Source organism: Mesoplodon bidens (genome assembly GCF_964165515.1).
Source record: "Mesoplodon bidens genome assembly, chromosome: 14".
Lineage (NCBI taxonomy): Eukaryota > Metazoa > Chordata > Mammalia > Artiodactyla > Ziphiidae > Mesoplodon > Mesoplodon bidens.
The window spans coordinates 18327699-18348206 of record NC_138170.1 but is presented as its reverse complement, the minus strand read 5'-3'; the positions used below and the strand labels follow the sequence as shown (position 1 = coordinate 18348206).

Genomic DNA, 20508 nt, shown 5'->3' with positions numbered 1-20508 from the left:
TTCACACACTTGCATTAACACAACACAAAGAAAAGCAGCCTCACCTATAGCCTGGTCAACTTGCTGACTTTGGAATGAGGTTCTTGGAAAGTCTATGATTTCCTCGCCTGTGAATCTCTTCATTTCGGGGCAGGTCCTAAGCTTCCTGTTGAAGCAATGCCAATAGTTCGGTTCAATTCCCTCCCAACTGGACGTAGTCTCTGCTGGTTCCATGGTCTGGAAGGCTCTGATCAACAAGTGGGAGGTTGTGTCATCATCTACATTTGTCTATGAGAACTCGCCAAGGTGGGCTGCTGCTGGCTGGTGAGCTGGGCACCAGGCCCAGGAGTATCAGACCCTCAGCTGGGTCCATCAGGAGTTCCTTCTGTTCCAGGGCACATGGGATTTGAGTAGCTGCTTCACTAGGCTGAGTGAAGGGCCAATGGGATCATCTTCTGAAACAATCCCTGGTTTCAACAAGAGGGTTACCTGATTCGGGGCTGGCAGTAGGGATCTGCTCCGGGTGCCCTCCACCCTCTGGGCTCAGCAGTGTCAGGCTCTGGGTGGGGCAAGAGGGAGAGGGTCCCGCGGAGTCAGCCTCGAGCACTCACCCCAGCGTGGGGCCTCCGTGAAGAGGACTCCATCCTAAGGGGCTCCAGACAGCGGAAGACCTGATAAATATCATTCTCGTTCCTCGGAAATGTCTCAAGGAAGTAGAGTTAGGTTCCACCCTTCTTGTTGGAGAGCCGGTTGTTTGGATTTGCCAAACCTAGCCTCTAGGTAAAAAGGTTGCCAGTTGGGGACCTGCAGTTATTCACTAAAACCAAAAGATGATGCAGCTGGAGATTTGCCCAGTAAAACTGTTTTCTTCTTTTATCACACTGGTAATTTGTTTTTCTGTACTAATGTTAGTCACCTCTGAATCAGAAATGGGGGACGAGGGTGCCAGAGGCATAGAGCTTAACTACTGACGCAGCCAGGGACTGGAACTCCCTGGAATTCTGACTTTCAGGCCCCCCGACACACCAGGGACACAGCCCCACCCCCTGCTCCCCTACTACACGTGCTCAGTGGATTTTCCAGCGGGTGGGTGATGACAGGAGTGTCCCCTCCCTCGACAGAAAAATCTGAACACCGCCCGGTTTTGGGTACAGCTCCGGAGCACAGGAGTTTACATCCTCTCTCCTTTCATCCAAAACACCCATCTGAAGAGGAAATTACTTCTCTATGAAGCCTTTTTACGAGTCCAATGCCCAGCTCAGGAGACACTACCAGAAGTTACTGATTTGAAGGTATAATTTCACTCACGGAATCGTAAGAATTAATGACTTCCTGTGCCTGCACGCCCTTCGCTCCTGCCCCCTCTAAGCGCCCGCTGCAGCCCAGGCACTCTCTATTCCCAAGGGTCTTCAAAGCAGCGCCCCCACTGGTTCCCTCCCACGTGTGTGATCAGATCCACATGGTTTGGGCTCGGCAGGGACCCATGACTTGCCATGACTGCTTCCGGGAGCCTCAGCGGGACAGGCTGCTGCAGCACTGGCAGTCAGGGGTGTGGGTGACCCGCCTGGGGTACAGTTAGAGACGTGGGTGACCGCCCTCCCAGCAGAGGCCAGGAGCCTGGACACCGGATGGGCCAGCTTCCAGCAGGTCTCACGGGGCCAGTCTCTGTGTTGCCAGATTTACAGCATTTACACACACGCTCCGGCAGGGCCTGCCTTTTCGTCCTCTGACCCCATTCAGAGCTGGGGGTGGGCGGGGAGCTTCTCCTTCTCCAGGGAAAGCGAACCCCTAGATGAAGAGGCACTCAGACTCTCCCCACCCAGAGACCTCCACGGGTGTGGGAAGCACAGTGCCTGGGCCCACAACACTGAGAGGGGTCACAACATGCTTTAATTTATTTTAAGATCAGAGGGAAAAAAGAGTATAACAATGACTATAAAATAGTAACTCCAGCCTAGATTATTTTCATCTTTATGCCAACATAGTCATGAAATATAATTTTTAATACTTTTTTATGGAGGAAGGAGCCCGCAAAGACCAAAGTGCCCGGGGCCTATGAAAGCCGTGTGGGACCTCGAGACCTGGAATCTTCTGACTACAGGAAACCCTGGCAAGCGGGAGAGCCGGAGCTTAGAAGTCAATGCATCTCCTTCCTTCTTTCAATCCTTCCACCTTTTCTTTCCCTTCCTTCTCCCTCCCTCCCTCCTTCTTTCTTTTCTTCCTTAAATGTGCTCAAGAAAAAAAAAACTGTGCACTTGAAACAGTGGCCGAACAGCCTGCTCCGTCAGGAGGGTGTTGAGGGAGATGCACAGGCCTCACACCAAATACCAGAGAGGCCTGGGGGCGCCACGGGAGCACCCAGGACCAGGCCAGGGCCCCGACAGCTGGACTCACTCCAGAACCCACGCTTGCCCCGTCAAGCCTCTGGGTGACACCCTTGAGCAGGTACACTGTACAACGCACGGGGATGAGACAGGCCATCTCTGCCCCCCCCAGGCCCTCCCTGCTGGGGAGACAGAGAAGCAAACAGGCAATGACAAAGCAGTGACACTTGGTGAGGGTGAGCAGTAGGGAGACAGAGGTAGGACCAGTTTCCAGAGGGGAGCCCCTGGTGAAAGGTGGACTTTAGTGTATGTTAGACACTCACTCTGTGGCCTGCGGAGAAGCAACTGCAAGGGGACAAAATGGGAAGCAGGAAAGCAATTAAGGAAGCAGCAGTAAAGCAGGGAAGAAGGATGTGGGTCTGAGTCATTTGGAGGCCTGGGGGCGTGGAGAGCAGTCAAGCAGATGTCAGAGAGTCAGAGACGGTGAAGTCCTGAGAGCTCCTCCCCGGGTGGTGGGGAGCTCAGGCCCCAGGCCATTGGGAGGATGTGGCATCGGCAGGGAGGAGGGAGAGGGGTGGTGCATGGACGCTGAGAAGCATCTGGTCTTCAGGGCGCTTGGACACCTGGCAGATGGTCCAGGCCAGAGATGAGCAGTTTCCTCGAGGGAAGGCTCTGGTCTGATGAGCCTACCTGTTCCTGTCCTTGCTGAAGGCAACCAGATGGATGCTCTGAGCTCTGGGAATTGATGGCCTTTCTCGCATCTGGAGAGGGAGTTTGCACAGAAAGCCTTCCTGGGCCCCTCCACAGGGAGTCTGAGATTCTAAGGATCACTGGGGGACAGCAACAGGCTGCTGTCCTTGGGACAGCGGTGCCACTGCCCACCTGGCTGCTGCCTGGCACCAGCTGCCCAGGCCTCAGCCCCACACTGCTCCCAGTGGCCACCTGCTCCCAGGCTGAAAAGCGCTGAGCCTTGGTACCCATAGAGGGACTGGAGGACGAGGGCAGGGAGGAAGCAGGGTGGGGTGAGCGGGCAGAGAGCTGTGCAGAAAGGGGAGTGGATGGGACATCAGGAGACCTGATTTCTGGCTAAGCCTCGGGCAAGTCACTGCACCTTTCTGAGCCTCTGTCCTCAAACGCCAGAGGGAAGACTGTCCTGCTGACTTTCTCACTACACTATGAGTCCAGGAACTCATAAGAGGGGCAATCACCGGCTCTCGCATGTGTCTGTGTCCCCTCGCATGGGCTCCCCGGCACGGTGTGACCCTAGCTTCCAGCTGTGGGGTGAACATTTCCCTAACACACCTCGCACTCTCCTGAGCAGCTCGCCCCAAGCAGAAAACAGTCTCAAGGGGTCTCGGCTTCAGCCAGACACTCCCTCTGCAGGCGGGGCAGCCGTGCTCTCACCCAGCGCTCCATCCCTGGAGAGCCCCTGCAGGCCCAGAGGAGCAGGCGGCCCCGGGGAGCCCAGTGCCTCCAGATGCCTGGAGCAGGGCAGAATCCACCCCTCTGCCACCTTTCCTTGCCCATCAAGTGATTCTGTCTCCCAGGAGCCTCTGTGAAATGGAGACGAGCCTCCCCCAGACCCTCTGTCCAGAGCTCATGGGCCGGTATTACTTTGTAAGCAAGACCCCAGGCCTTGGTGGTGTGGGCCTCAGCTGGGTCCTCCTCTGGGCGCAGGGCTGCCACAGTCAGGGTGGGCGCCTGCTTCCCTCCACTTGCCAAGGTAGCAAGGCTCAGAGTCCACCCTGACTATCAGGACAAAAGAAGCCCTCCCACGCCGGTGATGGCCGCAGAGACGTTGCCATGGTAAAGGGGGATCGGCAGAGCAGCCTGTGCTGGAAGAATCGCCAGCATTTAGACAGAGGCACTGCTAATGCTGGCGGGGGCTCCAGGCACACCCCGCTGCATTCTGCTCCAGCAGCGCGTGGGAGGAAAGAACGGCCCTTTCACTCCCGAGTAGGTTTTACTGTGGCCTCGGTTCCAAGTTCAGCCAAAAGGACTTGGAGGGGAAATGGGAAGCTCAGAGCAGTTAGGGATCACACACAGTAGAGGGGCAGAGCCCAGATTCACAAAGCGCATCATCACAGTCCTGAACCCAAGAGGGACGGGACATGAGACTGGCCTATAGAGGTGGGCTCTGAACAGAAAGAATCGAGAGCAGGAATGAGAGGGGAGTGTGCTGAGCAGAGAGAACCGAGCAAAGAAAAGATTTAAAGAACAAAATTCATCATGAAAAACGTTTCGTTATTTGCTTGAGCCATCAGGTAATTTATGCTCCAGATGCTTCTGCTCTAAGACTCCACAACATGCTTCATCCTGAAATGTATCAGTAATTCCCTCCCGGGCTTCCCTGGTGGCGCAGTGGCTGAGAGTCCGCCTGCCGATGCAGGGGACACGGGTTTGTGCCCCGGTCCGGGAAGATCCCACATGCCGTGGAGCGGCTGGGCCCGTGAGCCATGGCCGCTGAGCCTGCGCGTCCGTAGCCTGTGCTCTGCGGCGGGAGAGGCCACAACAGTGAGAGGCCCGCGTACCGCCAAAAAAAATAATAATAATTCCCTCCCTTGCAAAATGGGGTTTACTTGCAGGGCCAGAGGGACCTGTGATAAACGTGGTACAGCCATGAGGGCACGTTCAGGGGTCAGGTCACCACCTGAGTGCAGGGTGTCATTGTGAGGTTAAGTTTATGGGTCACTATCAGTTATGAGCAATCTGTGTGAAACACACCAGGGTATCAAGAACCGCACAGAGAGGATGCCTGAAAATGACGCTGGCCCCGCTCCCCGTGTCACAAGCTTCCCCAAGCTCCCCACAGCCCTTCTTCAGCGGGTGAGCAGAGGAAACGTGGCACTGAGGGCCGGCGCGGTTCCCTGGGGGATCGCGCCCTCGCGCGGCCGCTTCCCGCATGACAGCTGCGCCCACGGGGAGCCTGAGAGTTAGTGCAGCGGATGCGGCCCCGGGTCCAGGCGGTGAGCAATCTGAGGCTCCCGGGAGCCAGCGTGCATCTCGCGACGTCCTGAAGCTCCCCATGCCCCTCCTCCCGCTGGCCCCTGGCCCCCGCTGCCCCGCAAACTCTGCTGCCCCAGCTAGCTTGGCCTCCAGGAGGAAAAACGTTTTTTTATTTCTCTTTCCCTCTGGTTATTGAATTTAACTTTATTTCTGTAAAACTATTCAAAAAATGGAAAAATACAAAATAGAGAAGTTAAAATTACCCTACAGCCCACCACCTAGGAATAACTTAAAAATATTTTTTGTGAATGTTATTCCAGAGGCTCCCCAAACCTATATGCAGAAGGATAGATTCCTAGAATAATGATATAAAATGGCATTTTGGTACACATCTATCTCCCTTCCTTCCTTCCTTTCTTTCCTTCCTTCTTTCTTCCTTTCTCTTTTTTCAATGAAAATTTTCATGTGAAATGAATTCATTAATGGAGGGGTACCTGCAGGCAGAATTTCCCAACTGGTTGAATTCTGTCCCTTGATGCTGGCCACTGGGCACACTCATCTGCCCCCGTAATCAAGCCAGTGCTGAGTCAGGCACCAGGCTCCCCAAGCCCTTTACACTCTCCACTGTGTCATGTGCTCAGTTACCAAGAAGGCTCATCCCATTATGGTCCCTGCTCTGGGGAAATGGGGGCTCAGAGACCAACTTGATTTGTTCAGGTGTAAATGTCTGTCAGACAGCAGAGCCTGGGTATTACAGGTTATTTCTAAAAGGATGCTGGGCTACACGTAAGACATCCAGGTGCTTAAGCCAACAAGGAACAAAAACTCTGGATGAAAGATTTCAAGGGCAGCTGGTGACCTCAGAACTCCACTCTTACAAGCAAAGCAAGAAGAGATTTCTGTCCAGAAGAGCATCTCCCTGGCCCTCCTGAGAGAAGAGTTTGTTTGGGAAACCTCTCCTCTCCCCACCCGGCAGGAAGTGGGATGGAGTACAACATCTTCCAGAAGATGATGGGACCTGAGCATGGCTGCCCCACCCCCCCTTGCTGATGTTTCCAGAATTCAACCTCACTTGGTGAATCACACCACTGCCAACTGACCAAAACCCTGTGAGCTGTGAGTCTCAGGTATTAGATTTTACAAAGGAAGTTATTTTTTAAAACTGGGAATTTGAAATTCGAAAATGATCACAAAAATGATTTAGTTTTTGCAGTAATGACTGAGGTTAAAGGGCAACAGTAAAGATGTACCTCTTGAGAGCCTGGAGCTCAGAGTCAGCCTGAGGGTGCCAGCCGCCGGCTCTAACGGCCCAGAGTCGGGGAGACCTAACACCGTGTGTGCTGGGGCCACTGTACCCACCACCTGCCTCGGCCCTGCCTGACCAACAGGGCACCAAAGGACCTGCGTACGATTACATCACCTGGGGTGCAGATGGGAGACGAAAACCACACCAGCAATTTGAACAGGGAAAATGTAACATGAACATAAAGGCGTATTAACTAGTACCAGGGGCTTCTCTACGGAGAAGGGATACGAGCTCTGAAGGATGCCCGAGAGCTGAGGGAGCGGTCCGAGGAGGGAGCAGACTTGGCTGGGTCTCGGATCTCATGGAGAGGGTGTTCACAGGGTTTTCTGGGCGCCCTCTGGTCCGCAGCCAACGCAGAGGGTGGCGAGCAGGAAGCCCAGGGTGACGTGAAGCTTGTTAGAGGGTGAGAGTCCCTGGTGTCACACACACTACCAGCAGCCACGTCACACAAGCCAGAAGGGGGGAGAGCACCCAGAACCAGGTAGAGAGGCCCCTTACTTCTGCAAGGTCCATCCAGAACCTTTTAGTGACAGATCTAGCAAAAGAAGAATGTTTACAGGTTCCAACTCCAATATTACAAAGAAGGGCAGAGAAGCCTGGGTCTGCAGGAGGAAAACAGTACACGGATACCCAGCCCCAAATGCTCATCTATAAAGAAGGATAAAGAAGATGTGGTACATATATACAATGGAATACTACTCAGCCATAAAAAGGAACAAAATCGTGCAATTTGCAGAGAATGGATGGACCTAGAGACTGTCATACAGAGTGAAGTAAGTCAGAAAGAGAAAAACAAATATCACGGAATATTGCTTATATGTGGAATCTAGAAAAATGATACAGATGAACTTATTTGCAAAGCAGAAATAGAGACACAGACATAGAAAACAGATGTATGCATACCAGCAGGGGAAGGTTGGGGTGGGATGAATTGGGAGAGTGGGATGGACATACACACACTACTATGTATAAAATAGACAACTAATGAGAACCTACTGTATAGCACAGGGAACTCTACTCAGTACTCTGTGGTGACCTAAATGGGAAGGAAATCCAAAAAAGAGGGGATATATGGATACGTACAGCTGATTCGCTGTGCTGTACAGCAGAAACTAACACAACATTGTAAAGCAACTGTACTCCAATAAAAATTAATAATAAACCAAAGGATAAATAAAGTGTGGCAGAGACACCTAAGGAACAGTACACTGCAGTGAAAATGAGTGTTTCTAGCCACACACAGCCACATGGCTGAGTCTTAGAAACATAAGTTGAGTGGGAAAAGAAGTCGCAGAAGACAACGTACTTATAAAGCTTACAACCAAGCAAAAAGACATGGTGTATTGTTTTACCTGTACATACATGGATGGTGAAGCTACTTTCAGATGAGCAAAATAATGAGAAAATAACATCCAGGAGAGTGGTGACCTCTGGGGGTGGGATGGGGATGGGATGGGGTGGTGGGCACAGGGTAGTTTCAGATACATTGACAGTATTCTAGTTCTGGTGTTCACGGCAAGTTCATGAGCATTGGTTTGATTACTATGCCTCATAATTTACACGAATATAACACCTGTACATAGGTACCTGCGTCTGTGTCAAATGCTACTTAATAACGTAAAAGGAATCAAACTGTATAAGCGACTTGGGGAGTTTCTGCTCTAACAGCAGCTCCTGTTTAAAAGACCTGATACAGCTCTCTATGAACATGCCAGACTGCTGGCAAAACTGTAAACTTCGCGGAAACATAAGCCAAGTACGTAAGCCAAGTGTCCAGGACAAAGGCGCCTGCTTTCCATCGCTCTGTGGGGACCAGATCACCAGGATGCTGGCCCAGCCCAGCGCTGTCCCCCAGGCCCCAGCCTGAGCCAGGTGGACTACGCAGCTGCCTCCAGCCCCACCTCCTGCCCCTGCTTCCTGATAGAGGTCAGAGCCCACGAGGGAACCGTCAAGGTAGTCTGATGGACAGTATGAAAACGTATGAACTGCAACACATGTCCAGGCGGTAAAGGAACTAGAAGCCAACCTCTTCCAAAGCTTCCTGGCAGGTTTAAAAGCTCACCCTCAACAAGAACAAAACCGGGGCCAGCTTACAGGCTGCGCTTCCTCCCTGTGCTTCCTGGGAGAAAGTGTTTTTAATGAAGGGAATTTCTTACCTGCCCTTATCCTTCAAGGCTCGTTCTAGAAGCCACCTCCCTCGGAAGCCGCTCCTGACTTCTCGGGGGTCTGCCTCTGGTCTCCACATTCACCGTGGTCCTCTCCTCACTGCGTCCAGGAGCTTTGCGAGGGCAGGTTCCCAGTACCCAGCACAGGCCTGGCATGTAGCAGACACTCAGCCCATGCCTGCTGGAAAAGTGAACGCAGGCATGAAAATGAATTCAGTAAGAGCATAACCTTTAGCTCTGAACCCAAACGCTGCTCGACTCATCATGACTCCGGGTGATGATTCATCTCCACCATGGACCCAACAAAATTTGGGGAACTACCATAGTGCCTTTCCTTTTGTTCCAGTAAAGGCCCTCAAAGCGCCAGCTGTGTGCCAGGGACCGCGTAAGTGCAGGGGACACACGGATGGGTGTCAGCACCTATCCTCAAGGGGTTTTGGCCCAGAGACACCAACTGCTGCTCACCAGAGCGTCAGCACTGGTGTTAACATCACACCACTGCGGGGAAAGGGGAAGGACACTTGGTCTCTGATGGTCATGGACTCAGCGTGGAGAAGGCAGCCTCTCAGGGAACTGGAAACTCCATCCCACAAACTACCTCTTATCATCATCCTGTTTATTATTCCCTTTAAAGTTAACTTGCATTCCAAGCTTCGGGGTATTGTCCCAATTTTATTCCTGGCTTCAGCAACATTCCTGGCAAGTCAACGCCTAAAGACACTGGCTTTCCTTAGTCCTGCTATGCGGGGAAAGGATGCTGAAGACAAGAGATCAGATAGAGAACCCAGTCCTGCTTTTTAGCCTCTATTTTCTATGCTCTCTTTGGCTTCTACCTTTCCAAACAAGCTTTTAAAGAAATCCTAATTGGATAACCATTTGGGAAGCAAAAATAGAAGTGGGTTTCTTATACTAAAATTATATCAAACCAAATGAAAACATTAAAATACCAGAAACAAATGTAAGTGATGTTTTTCACCTGGGCCTAGGGCAGGTCTGTGTGCTACCAGAAGTTGTAAACAATGAAATGCTGAACATTGTAACACTTCTATATGGCAAAAGTGGACTAAAACAAAACAAAAATAAACAGGTTAAAAACAAAGATAAACTGAGAAAAAACAAGAAACACATGACAAAGTGCTAATATCCTTAATATGCAAAGAGCAGTCACATATCAATAAAAAAGGAATACCTCAATAAAAATGGGTAGAGAACTGGTAATTTTTCAAAGACATACAAATGTCCAATTATATAAATGTGAAAATGAAATTGTTTTCTTGATTGGTAGGATTTATAATACCTAATGCTGACAAAGGTGTTTGCAGGAGTGTAAATTTGGCACGTTTCCAGAGGGAAATCTCTGGAATAGAGATAACAAAATGGTAAATGTGTATGTCTTTTACCCAGCAATCTCACTCCTAGGAAAACAAGAAAATAATTGGCCAACTGCATAAGCAACATGTTCACTGAACCATGGTATATACATGGTATAAACTTGAAATTGTTTGTCTTTCAATAATGAAAAAGAATAATTTTTAGCTATGAGCCAAAGTTTTAATTGGCTCATTATGACATTATAGTGTCTTCATTAAATAAATTATGGTATACCAACCCTATATCATCCTATCCTATTAGCCACTAGACAGGATAATGTAACTCTATATTATCATAAAATAGGACCAGAATATATTTCTGAGCTTTAACAACAGCAACAGAAAAGTGAGAACTATCTCTCAATCCATAAAAAGACTGTAATTTGAAAGGATGTTCATCAAGATGTTAACAGTGCTTTATCTGTGTGTGGCTGGATTCAGGATAGTTTACTTTCTTCAAACATTTAAGAAGATTCTTCTATGGCAAGAAGGTATTGTTTTAAAATCAGAAAAATACAAGCTATTTTCATGAAAAAAAAAAAACCAAACATACACACAAGCCCTGCCTTTCAAATACGTCCAATCCAGTGACCACACTTAAGCACTGAGGTAGGAGATACAGAGATAGATGGAAACATAGAAATATACAGATTATAGATACATAGAATACAGATGCTTAGAAACATTGCCTTGAGAGAACAGAAAAGCTACATTCTGAGGTTCAAGGTGAACTGCACGGGTCTTACTTCCCTCTGGAGTGACACCGTTCTTTCAAATTACCCCCAATAAGGCTAACAGACGCTAAGAACAATCCACAATAATACACTATAATATTGATTATGATTCAAAACATAAAAGCAGCATTCAGCTGAGACTTTGGGTTTTCCGTGTCACAGGCTCTGGTAGAGCTTCTCTGCCTAGAATACTCTTCCCATGGCTCACATTTACAGTAAATGTAATTACACTTTAATGGCATTCATCTCATTCTGTCACTTTTTCCATAGCTCCTATTTTTAACCAGCACAATGGGAACATTTGTCCTCTGATTCACTGATGAGTTTTTAGGCCAGGAGTCTGGCTTTTTAAATGACAGTTCCCTTAATCCTAGTGCTGATTTTTTAAATGAAGTAACAGCCTGTAATTAAAACAACGGAGCACAGGCAACCTCATGGAATAAGAATAGCGATTCAGCACTGACTTCAGGTAATGGGGTCCATCAGCCACTGTGCCAGAAGCAGGAAGTGGGGAACAAGGGTCTGACCCTGGCTTTGTGGCCTTGGAAGCCACTCCAAGGTCCTGCACTCAGTCCCTACGAAAAGGGACACTGATCCTGAGGTTCCTCTCGGTCAGGCCCACCCAGCAGGGTGAACCAATGTCAACCAGAGGCTTTTGCTCCTCTGGAAGAAGCCAGTGGGGGGCATCAGTTCTGCCCACTCAAGCAATGCACGTGGGACTTCCACAGAAGGTGGGGCTGGTGAGGCTCTCCTGTCAGACCAAATTCCATGGAGACGTGGAAGGCATGTCACCTCCCCCTTATATCTCATCCTGTGGGGGACATCTTCACCCAGCAGAATGTAGTGGGAGTGACTCCCTGTGATGTCTGGGGCTCAGTTACAACAGGCCACCAGCTTCCTGCTGGCTCTCTTCACATGCCCTTGGGACACTCCCTCTCGGAACCCAGCTTCCAGGATGGGCAAGGCCAGGGCCGTGACCAAGGCATGAGTGGGCTCTGGCCGATGGTCCCAGTGAGCCCAGCCCTTGAGCCAGCATGACCCAGCCCCACACGTGAGTGAAGGAGCCTCGGGGTGACACAGCCCTGACCACCTGAGTAACTCCTGGCGTGAGTCTTCCTCGCCGAGGGCCCCAACACTGTGGAGCAAAGGAAAGCCATGCCCACTGGGTCCTGATTCACAGAATTCGTGAGTGTAACACAAAGGTGGTTGTTCATGCCACTAGGTTTGTGGTGGGCTGTGGGGCGGTAATCACAGCTAGAACTCCACGTCTGATGAATGAATTCATGTAATAAACGCTTACCTGGTACTCACCAGAGCAAGGCCCTCTACTAAGCAAGATGCAGACATTAATTTGTACTATAATATTGATCTTTGTAACAGCACTGTGAGGTCTGTATCATTTCCATCTACATTTTACAGTTGAGGAAACTGAAGCTCAGAAAAGTTAAGTAATTTGCCCAAAGTCACACAGCTATCAAGCAGGAAAGGTAGCTTCCAGACTGGGGTGATTTAACTCTGGAACACACACTCCTCAACCACTTGGTAGGTACGCTGGTTCTGCCCAAATCTCTGTAGCCTAAACTTCATGTATCCACTCCACCAACAGGCCCCAGCATCCTTTGCTTCTTTCTGTCTGGCCTTGCTAAACTGTGATCAGACGCTCCAGGGAAACTCACCTGTTCTGCACACCTCAAGAAAAATCTAATAGAAAGACACTTTCTCCCTAGGAATGGGCAAGTTCATTAGGTACAATTCAGACCAGCCTCACAATGACTCCTGGCCCTGATCTGATTCTTCCACAAGCCCAGGCAGGGGCTAATTCACTTTGTTGCAGCCACACATGCAACCAGAGGTTGCTTCTTGAGCTGCAAGACCCTGCTTAACAGTCATTTTCTTTGGGCACACGCTGAGTTCCCTGGGTTCTTGGGTGCTAACTCAGCAGGTCTGCTGTCTCCAAAAGAGGACACTGCGTGGTAGTGGCCTTGGAAGGCCTTCGGGAGCTCTTAGGTGTTGAATTTCTTTGCTTCTGCAAACATTTATACACACCCACGAGCAAACCCTGGTCAATAAAGGATAACGCTTTGCGGACTTTTAGCAAAAACTTTCTTTCTTAAACTCCACGTCTGCTTTTTAAAAGTTTTTCCTAGAACCATGGAAGCAAACCCTGATAGTGGTGCCATTAGATTGTGCAAAAATCCGCTGCAGGAGTCTCCTCGACTCTAGGTACCGATTGAAAATTAACAAAACCTTCCCTATGGTCCTTTCCAAACAATTAAAAGCCCTGAACAAAAATGGCAAAGCTTCTGACCCACCTAATGTTCTATTTGCAAAGAGAAGGGCAAACTCACTCACTTAAAAATAGGTACCAACACAGGGCCTCCAAATAACATTGATTCTTCCCTCCCACCCCCTTTCCAACCTTCTTTCCCTCTCTCCCTCCCCCCTTCCTTTTATCTTTCTTTAAATGATGCGCTTATTGGGTTTAGGGTGAGAACTATGAGAGGTCACAAACACAAGTGGATGCTGGGAGAGTGTGGGAAGAATTGTATCTGTCTGATATGTCATAACGTGTTACAAAATCACTAGAAGAGCAGATCAAATATGACTCAGAATTCATTTTGAAGAGATTCGCCACCCACCAACCCCAATCCACTGTTCACTGATTGAAGCATAAAAATGTATCCAGTAACACTGAAAGTTCATTCTCCCAAGACCTCTCACTGCCAAGGACACATCTGGCTGAATATCAGCAGTAGGATCTGCCGAGGAAAAGCGAGGGGAGATTAAATAAAAAGCCTCGGAGGGAATTCTCAAGTCCAGGGAACTTTCATTCTGCTTCATGTCCTGCTGGCTGATGCCATTTCTCTCTCTCAGACTCATTCTAACACAATGGAAAATGAAAAACGTGCCTTGAAGGACAGTGACTTTCATCCTACTGTCTGTGAATGTGGTCACAGGCCTCTATGAACTGTACATTATTCCCAAAGAATTCACAAGTAGGATCCCGGAAGAGGACAGGAATGGCCCAGATGCTACACAGCCCAGCATGGGGCCCTCCTTCCATGATGATGCCATTCCTGTAATTGAGAGGGTGCATCCATTAAGAGGGCTGATGAATAGTCTGAGATCACACAATCAACTGTTATGCAGTATAGACCTCAAATAGAGAAAAATCAAGGCAACCCCCACCCCAGCATTTAACCCATGTGGAGGAGAGGTGTCCTGGAAAGTGATAAATGAAACAGTGTGAGAACGTAAAAGCCTCACATGCTTTTGACTGAGAATTTTACTCACTAGGACACCAAGAAAGTAAGGGGTAAGCTAGAAAGAGATGTTATTTCCTAAGGTTCCAAGCAAAATTTAAAAGACCAGAGGAATAAATAGATTACACAGAAGGACTATGTAATGGTGGAAATAAAAAAGGAAAGAAAACTACATGAAGTTCCCCAAATAAGAATTTAAGATTCTTCCCAAATTGTACTGACAAACTTACTGTACGAGTTTCTGGGTCATATGAGGCCCAGTTTATAATCACAAGTACTAGGACCAAGCAATCCATCTCAAATGAGTGAATCCACATGATGCCAAAGGCTCTGTGCTTTCAAACAACAGGCTGCTGCTGCTGGCAATGGTGACTAGTATTATTACAGCCTCGACAACCATGTGACATCAGCAAAGTGTTCTAAACACTTTACAAACCTCAGTTCATTTAGTCCTCACAATAACCATCTGGGCTGGATCCTTTTTACAGATGAGAAAACTGAGGCACAGGGAGGTTAAACATGTTTTAATGGCACCATGAGAAGCCACTGTAGGTGCTGCAGGTAGTGATAAAGATGAAGCTATTTGCTCCACGAAGGTTGGTCCCTTGGATAATCTGGAGTCATACCAGGCTTCAGGGTGTAGCCCTCAGCCTGACATATTCAAGATTATCCTTTAAGTTAGAGCTAATCAAGTCTCAGGGATGGATGTGTACAAACCACTATAATCCAGCGTTAATTATAAACCAGAATACCCATTTACTAGAGGTTCCCAAACGTCCACTAGTTCACAGCTCAGTAATTTTTCACTGTGCCCCTAAGCCAGAAAAAAACATGTACCAGTTTCTTTTATTAAGTAGTTAGGGCCAAACAACTTAAGAAGCACTCAGGTCCTAAAAATTTTAGCTGTTTGAAAATATATATATATGAGAAAATTGAAAGAAAAAACAAGTTTATTATTTATTAATGGGATATGAGTGCCTGTCGGGCACTGCACACTTTCCCCACCTTGGAATTTGACCCTGTCACCTTCGCTTCCTGCTTCAGGTTGAATTTTGAGCTGTATCTGCTTTTAGCAAAGCAACTGCCAAAAACCCTGCTTAGGAAGGATACGACATCGTCAAAAGAGGGGTAGTGCAAGCTTATGTCAAAGCTCTGAACTCCCTGGAGGTAGCAGTTGCTGTCGTGTTTGTTAAATGGGCAATATTGCTGTGCTTCTCTTGACAATTTAGGATATCCCACCCCCATTAACCTGCTGCAGGAATCTGGGGTACCTCGGCACAGTTTGGGAACTGCATTAATTTACAGTAAGAAATACAACTGCCAAGTGTATTGGACTTCACCCATTTTCTTCCCAGTAGCATTGGGAAACCAAAACAGAATGAGAAAACCTTTGGGACTCAAAGTCAGTAAGGGCTGGTAACAAGGGGCTGACAGACCTGTCCCAACTTTGATCTAGTTACTGTGGTTACAGTACTACAGACCAGTCCAGTCCAGTTTGCGTGCCTGTGTGTGTGTGTGTGTGTGTGTGTGTTCATTACACTATTTTATTTGGGGATCTCAAATCCAAGGGATAGAACAAACAGTTGCAAGTTTTTTTTATTGTTTTCTGTAACATTTGCAAAAAGGCAAAGGATGATTTGTGAGTCAACTTTTTACTAACTACAACCTTTTATGAACTATACATATATGTTTTGTAATTACTCTTGAAGTTTTTTTAAAATCACCATCTCAGAGAAAGTTACCTACAAAAAAAGAAGTACTGGTCTTTAATTTTTTTTTTAAATACTGTATTTGCTTTAACAGGTATACAAAGAATAGTAGCAGCATTTTTCCTATCAGGATGCTGGTATTTTCAACATTATAAATGTCAGTGAACGGCTTTAGAGTTTATGATCTGCTTTCAAAATTAAAAGCTAGAATGGTCAAGTTAAAATAGGCTTCTTCATCCGCTATAGGATATAACTCATTTCATCAATTCTAAGCACCCTTCCCCCTCATTTTTGACGTTTCCGAGGTCCGGGTGCATCCTGCAGGGTCTGTTGGCCAGGCAGCTGCAGGGATCAAGTTGGCTTTGCTCGCCACCTTCTGGTAGAAGCGAGGAAGTGCCAGCATTAAATCTAGTAGCACAGGGCATCAGAGCTGGACTCCTAATGCAAGGACATTTTAGGATTAATTAACGGATTTATTTTGCTTCTGTTTGCCGTTTTATGTATGCACAAGAGTGATACGTGACAAAAATCTATGTTTGAATACGTCTAAGCAAGCTCTTTAAACATATAAAGTAGAATGAACTTCCAGGCAAGCTCAGACTGGCTTTGCACCACCAGCATCCCACCCCGTGTCTGTCTGTCCAGGTCCTTCTCCCAGGTCGACACCTGCGCAGCCCTTGTGTAGCGCAGCCCAGAAGTGCACGGGAGTTTACCGCCCTGGGATCAGGCTTCAAGCAGTGGGGGTCAGGATTGAGGCATAAGTGACCCGGCCTCCCCTCTGTGGGTGGACAACGCTGTGCACTTCTCAGACAGCCCTAAGGGATGGACTTCCCACCGCCCGCAGCACTGACCACAGATTCTCAGCCTTATGCTGGCCTTTCCCTCTTCCAGCCTCCCTCTCAGCTCCCTCACTCCTGCCTTCTGGACCCCCTCTCACTCTGCACCCAAGCCCTTGGCTCAGGCTCTACACTTGGGCAGATCCAAACTAAGAGCTGTGCCCTCTAACCCTGGCACTTTATCATAGAAGAAAGTCAAGAACCAAGCACCACCTTTTTACACTAGTTACAATTTCCGGTTTGATGTGATTCATGAACCACCATATTTTTAAAAATCAACTTTGTTTTGTAGTATGGTGTTCAATTTACAGAAAAATTAACAAGATAGTAGAGAGAGTACCCATACATCCTACACCCAGTTCCTCTATTCTTACATCTTACATTAATATGGCACATGTGTTACAGTTAATGAATCAATATTGATACATGGCTATTGGCTAATAACGTCCATACTTCATAATTCATTCTTCTGTTTCAGAATTCCATCAGGACACCTCATTACATGAGGCAGTCACGTCTCCTTAGGCATCTCTTGGCAGGGGGGGGGTTCACAGTTTTCTCAGATTTCCCTTGTGTTTGGTAACCTTGACAGTTTTTTGTGTGTTTTTTTGGGTTTTTTTTTTTTTTTTTTTTTTTTGGTACGCGGACCTCTCACTGCTGTGGCCTCACCTGTTGCGGAGCACAGGCTCCGGACGCGCAGGCTCAGCGGTCATGGCTCATGGGCCCAGCCGCTCCGCGGCATGTGGGATCTTCCCGGACCGGGGCACGAACCCGTGTCCCCTGCATCAGCAGGCAGACTCTCAACCACTGCGCCACCAGGGAAGCCCTTGACAGTTTTGAGGAGTTGTGATCAGCTCTTTTGTAGAATGTTCCTCGACTGGGATTTGTCAGATGTTTGTGCACGATTATGGGTTTGGGGGAGGAAGACCAAAGAGTTTACCTTGTATCATTTTCATCCCATCACATCCAGGGCCAAACTAGCAACATGCCTTATCGCTGGTGACTTTGACCTTGGTCACCTGGCTGACAGAGCTTGCCAGCTTTCTGCACTGGAAAGCTACTCCTCCCTTTCCACACTGGTCACTTTGGAAGGTCACCATGTGCAGCCCATGCTTGAAGAGTGGAATATCTTAAGTGTGAAGCATCCACATAAATTATTCAGAATTCTGTGCCGGAGATGGTCTCTTCTCCCCACTTGTTTATCTAATCTCATCATTTGTCTGTACAGACTCATGGACATTTACTTTACACTTTGGGTTGTTATCCAATATTTACTTTGTTGCTCAAACAGTCCAGCCATTAGGAAACTCCTGCATCCCTGTGACTCGTTGCTATCATTGTGATTTTTGGTTTTGTTTTGAGCACGTCTTTACTTTCTGGCACTACAAGATGATCCAGGCGAATCTCATCTATTTCCTGCTCCGGTTTTATAATCAGCTACTTTTCTAAAGAGCTCTGGTTCCTTTTTTAGGGAATGGTTGTTAGAAACCAATATCTGAATGGTAGGCGTGGTCTTTGCAACGGGGGTGTCGCTGCTTTTAAGCCCCTTTGACTGACAGAGCAAGGAAATGTGTTTACTAACCTGTGTATTACACTAAATTTGTAACCACTGGTGTCCACATGAGTTCATACTGATGGCTCCAACTCTAATCCATTACACGTGGATCACTCTAGGCTCTTCCCCCAGCTTATCTGTATGTAACCTTACACTCTAACGGTGAGAAACCTGGCTCCCATCATCTGCCAGCCATTTATTTGTTTAAATCTAGAATATTATAGTAGTATCAGAATTGTTAATGCATACCAATGTGAGAAATTACTTTATGAGCTGCAGTATCGTCCTTACGCAGTTTCTTTGGTGCTTCATCTTACAGACTCCACTCATTTCCAGGGTTACTTCGGTCAGCACCATCCCCCGCAACCCCTTCCGCGAGGTTGTTTCATACATTTATAATACAGTTAATTGTTTTGTCGGTCTGTGTTCCATCCATGTATCCCGATTCTCTAAGTGATTTTTTTAAATGTGCATACATTAAAATTCAATTTTTGTGCTGTAAAGTTCTATGGGTTTTGACAAATGCATACTGTCATACTTCCACTTGCATTCTATCATTCCAAATAGTTTCATTGTTCTAAAAATCCTATGTGCTTTACCTCTTCAACCCTCCCACCCTCCCCCTTGAGCCCCTGGAAACCACTCATCTTTTGAACATCTCCATAGTTTTGCCTTCTCCAGAATGTCCTGTAATTAGAATCATATAGTAGACCGTCTTTTCAGCCTGGCTTATTTTACTCAGCACCCATGCTTTTTGTGACTTGGTAGCTCATTTCTTTTGATCGCTGAATTACATTCTGTTGTATGAAATTACAATTTGTTTATACATTTATCTATTGATAAACATTTTGGTTGTTTGGGTTTTGGTCATTATGAACAAAGCTGCTATAAACATTTGTGTGCAGGTTTTTGTGCGGACATTAGTTTCCAGTACCTAGGAGCATGACTGCAGAATCATACGGTGAAAAGTATTAAGAGTATTATCCATTTATTGTGCTCGCTGTTTAGATTTATTTCTAGCATCTTATTTTCTATGGTTCTGCCTTTTGTGTTTCTTTTTATTCTTCAATCTAGCTTTTATTGAATTAACTGAGCACCCTCACACAATTTTAAAAGTTATATGCTTTTATTTTACTGTTACTTGAATTTTTTAAACCATATTTTTGCCAACCTCTTGAATACTTTTTAAGGGTCTAAGAACATTTAAACTCCAATTAAGTCCCCTTCAATTTGTGTGCTACTTTGTCCTATTTTTCACAGTTCTATTTCATCTTAGTGTCATAAAGAAGACATTATTTGTATTGTTTTGTAAGGTCAATGTTCAGATTTACCCATAAATTTTTTGGTCACTATGCTTTCTTGAATCTCAGAGCTTTCATCATTGTCCTTCTACACAAAGTAAATCCTCTAAATTTCCTTAGGGAGAGTCTTTTGATGATAAACATACTTACTCTACGTCTGAAATGTCCATTTCATCCTCATTCCTAAAACAGAGCTTCACTGGTTATTAAGTCTTGGTTGATAGCTTCTGTTTTGTTGATGCATCTTCTTAGCCCATAGATACTATTACAGTCTCCTGGCTTTCACTGCCACTGCTGAGAAGGCAGTGCGCCGTACTGTTACTGTGTTGTAGGTAATCTGACTTTTCTGACTGCACTTACAAATTTCTCTGATATTCTGCAGTTTCGCTGTATACATGAAGGTGTGGATTTACTTCATTTAACTCACTTGAAATTTGTATAGCTTTCTGAGGGTTGATGTCTTTCATCAGTTCTGGGAAATCTACCTTCATCTTTCCAAGTATTACCTATTTCCAATACTCTCCTTTTAAGATATTAAGAGATACACGTTAGACCTTCTCAGCCTCTCCTCCACATCTCTTCACCTAACTCTTATATTTCCACCTACTTGTCTCTGTGTGCAACCTACGGGGTAATTATTTGCCTCTACTCTCCAATTTACCAATTCATTCTTCCAATGCTTACTTTTATTTTTAAGATTTAATTTTTTTAAAGATTTTTTTATATGGACCATTTTTAAAGTCTTTATTCAATCTGTTACAATACTGCTTCTGTTTTGTTTTGGGTTTTGGCCCCGAGTCATATGGGACCTTAGCTCCCGGACCAGGGATTGAACCCACACCTCCTGCATTGGAAGGCAAAGTCTTAACCAATGGACCACCAGGGAAGTCCCGCAATGCTTATTTTTATAAGGGACTTATATAAGCAACTCTTGTTCTTTACTCTTTTATTTATTTAAACATGTTAAATGTGCTCTTATTTTTGGTCTTGAAAATTTCACTACCCTCAATCTTTGCAATC

At 46.8% G+C, this 20508-nt stretch overlaps 1 long non-coding RNA gene across 1 annotated transcript in view; it reads right to left on the bottom strand.

Annotated features, from left to right (window-relative positions):
- Positions 1-8786, bottom strand: part of LOC308628194 — a 93533-nt gene extending 84747 nt beyond the window's left edge. The window contains exon 1 of the long non-coding RNA XR_014017510.1: positions 8712-8786. This is a non-coding gene — a long non-coding RNA (uncharacterized lncRNA). The remainder of the gene's footprint in view (positions 1-8711) is intronic.
- Between the last annotated feature and the right edge of the window lie 11722 nt (positions 8787-20508).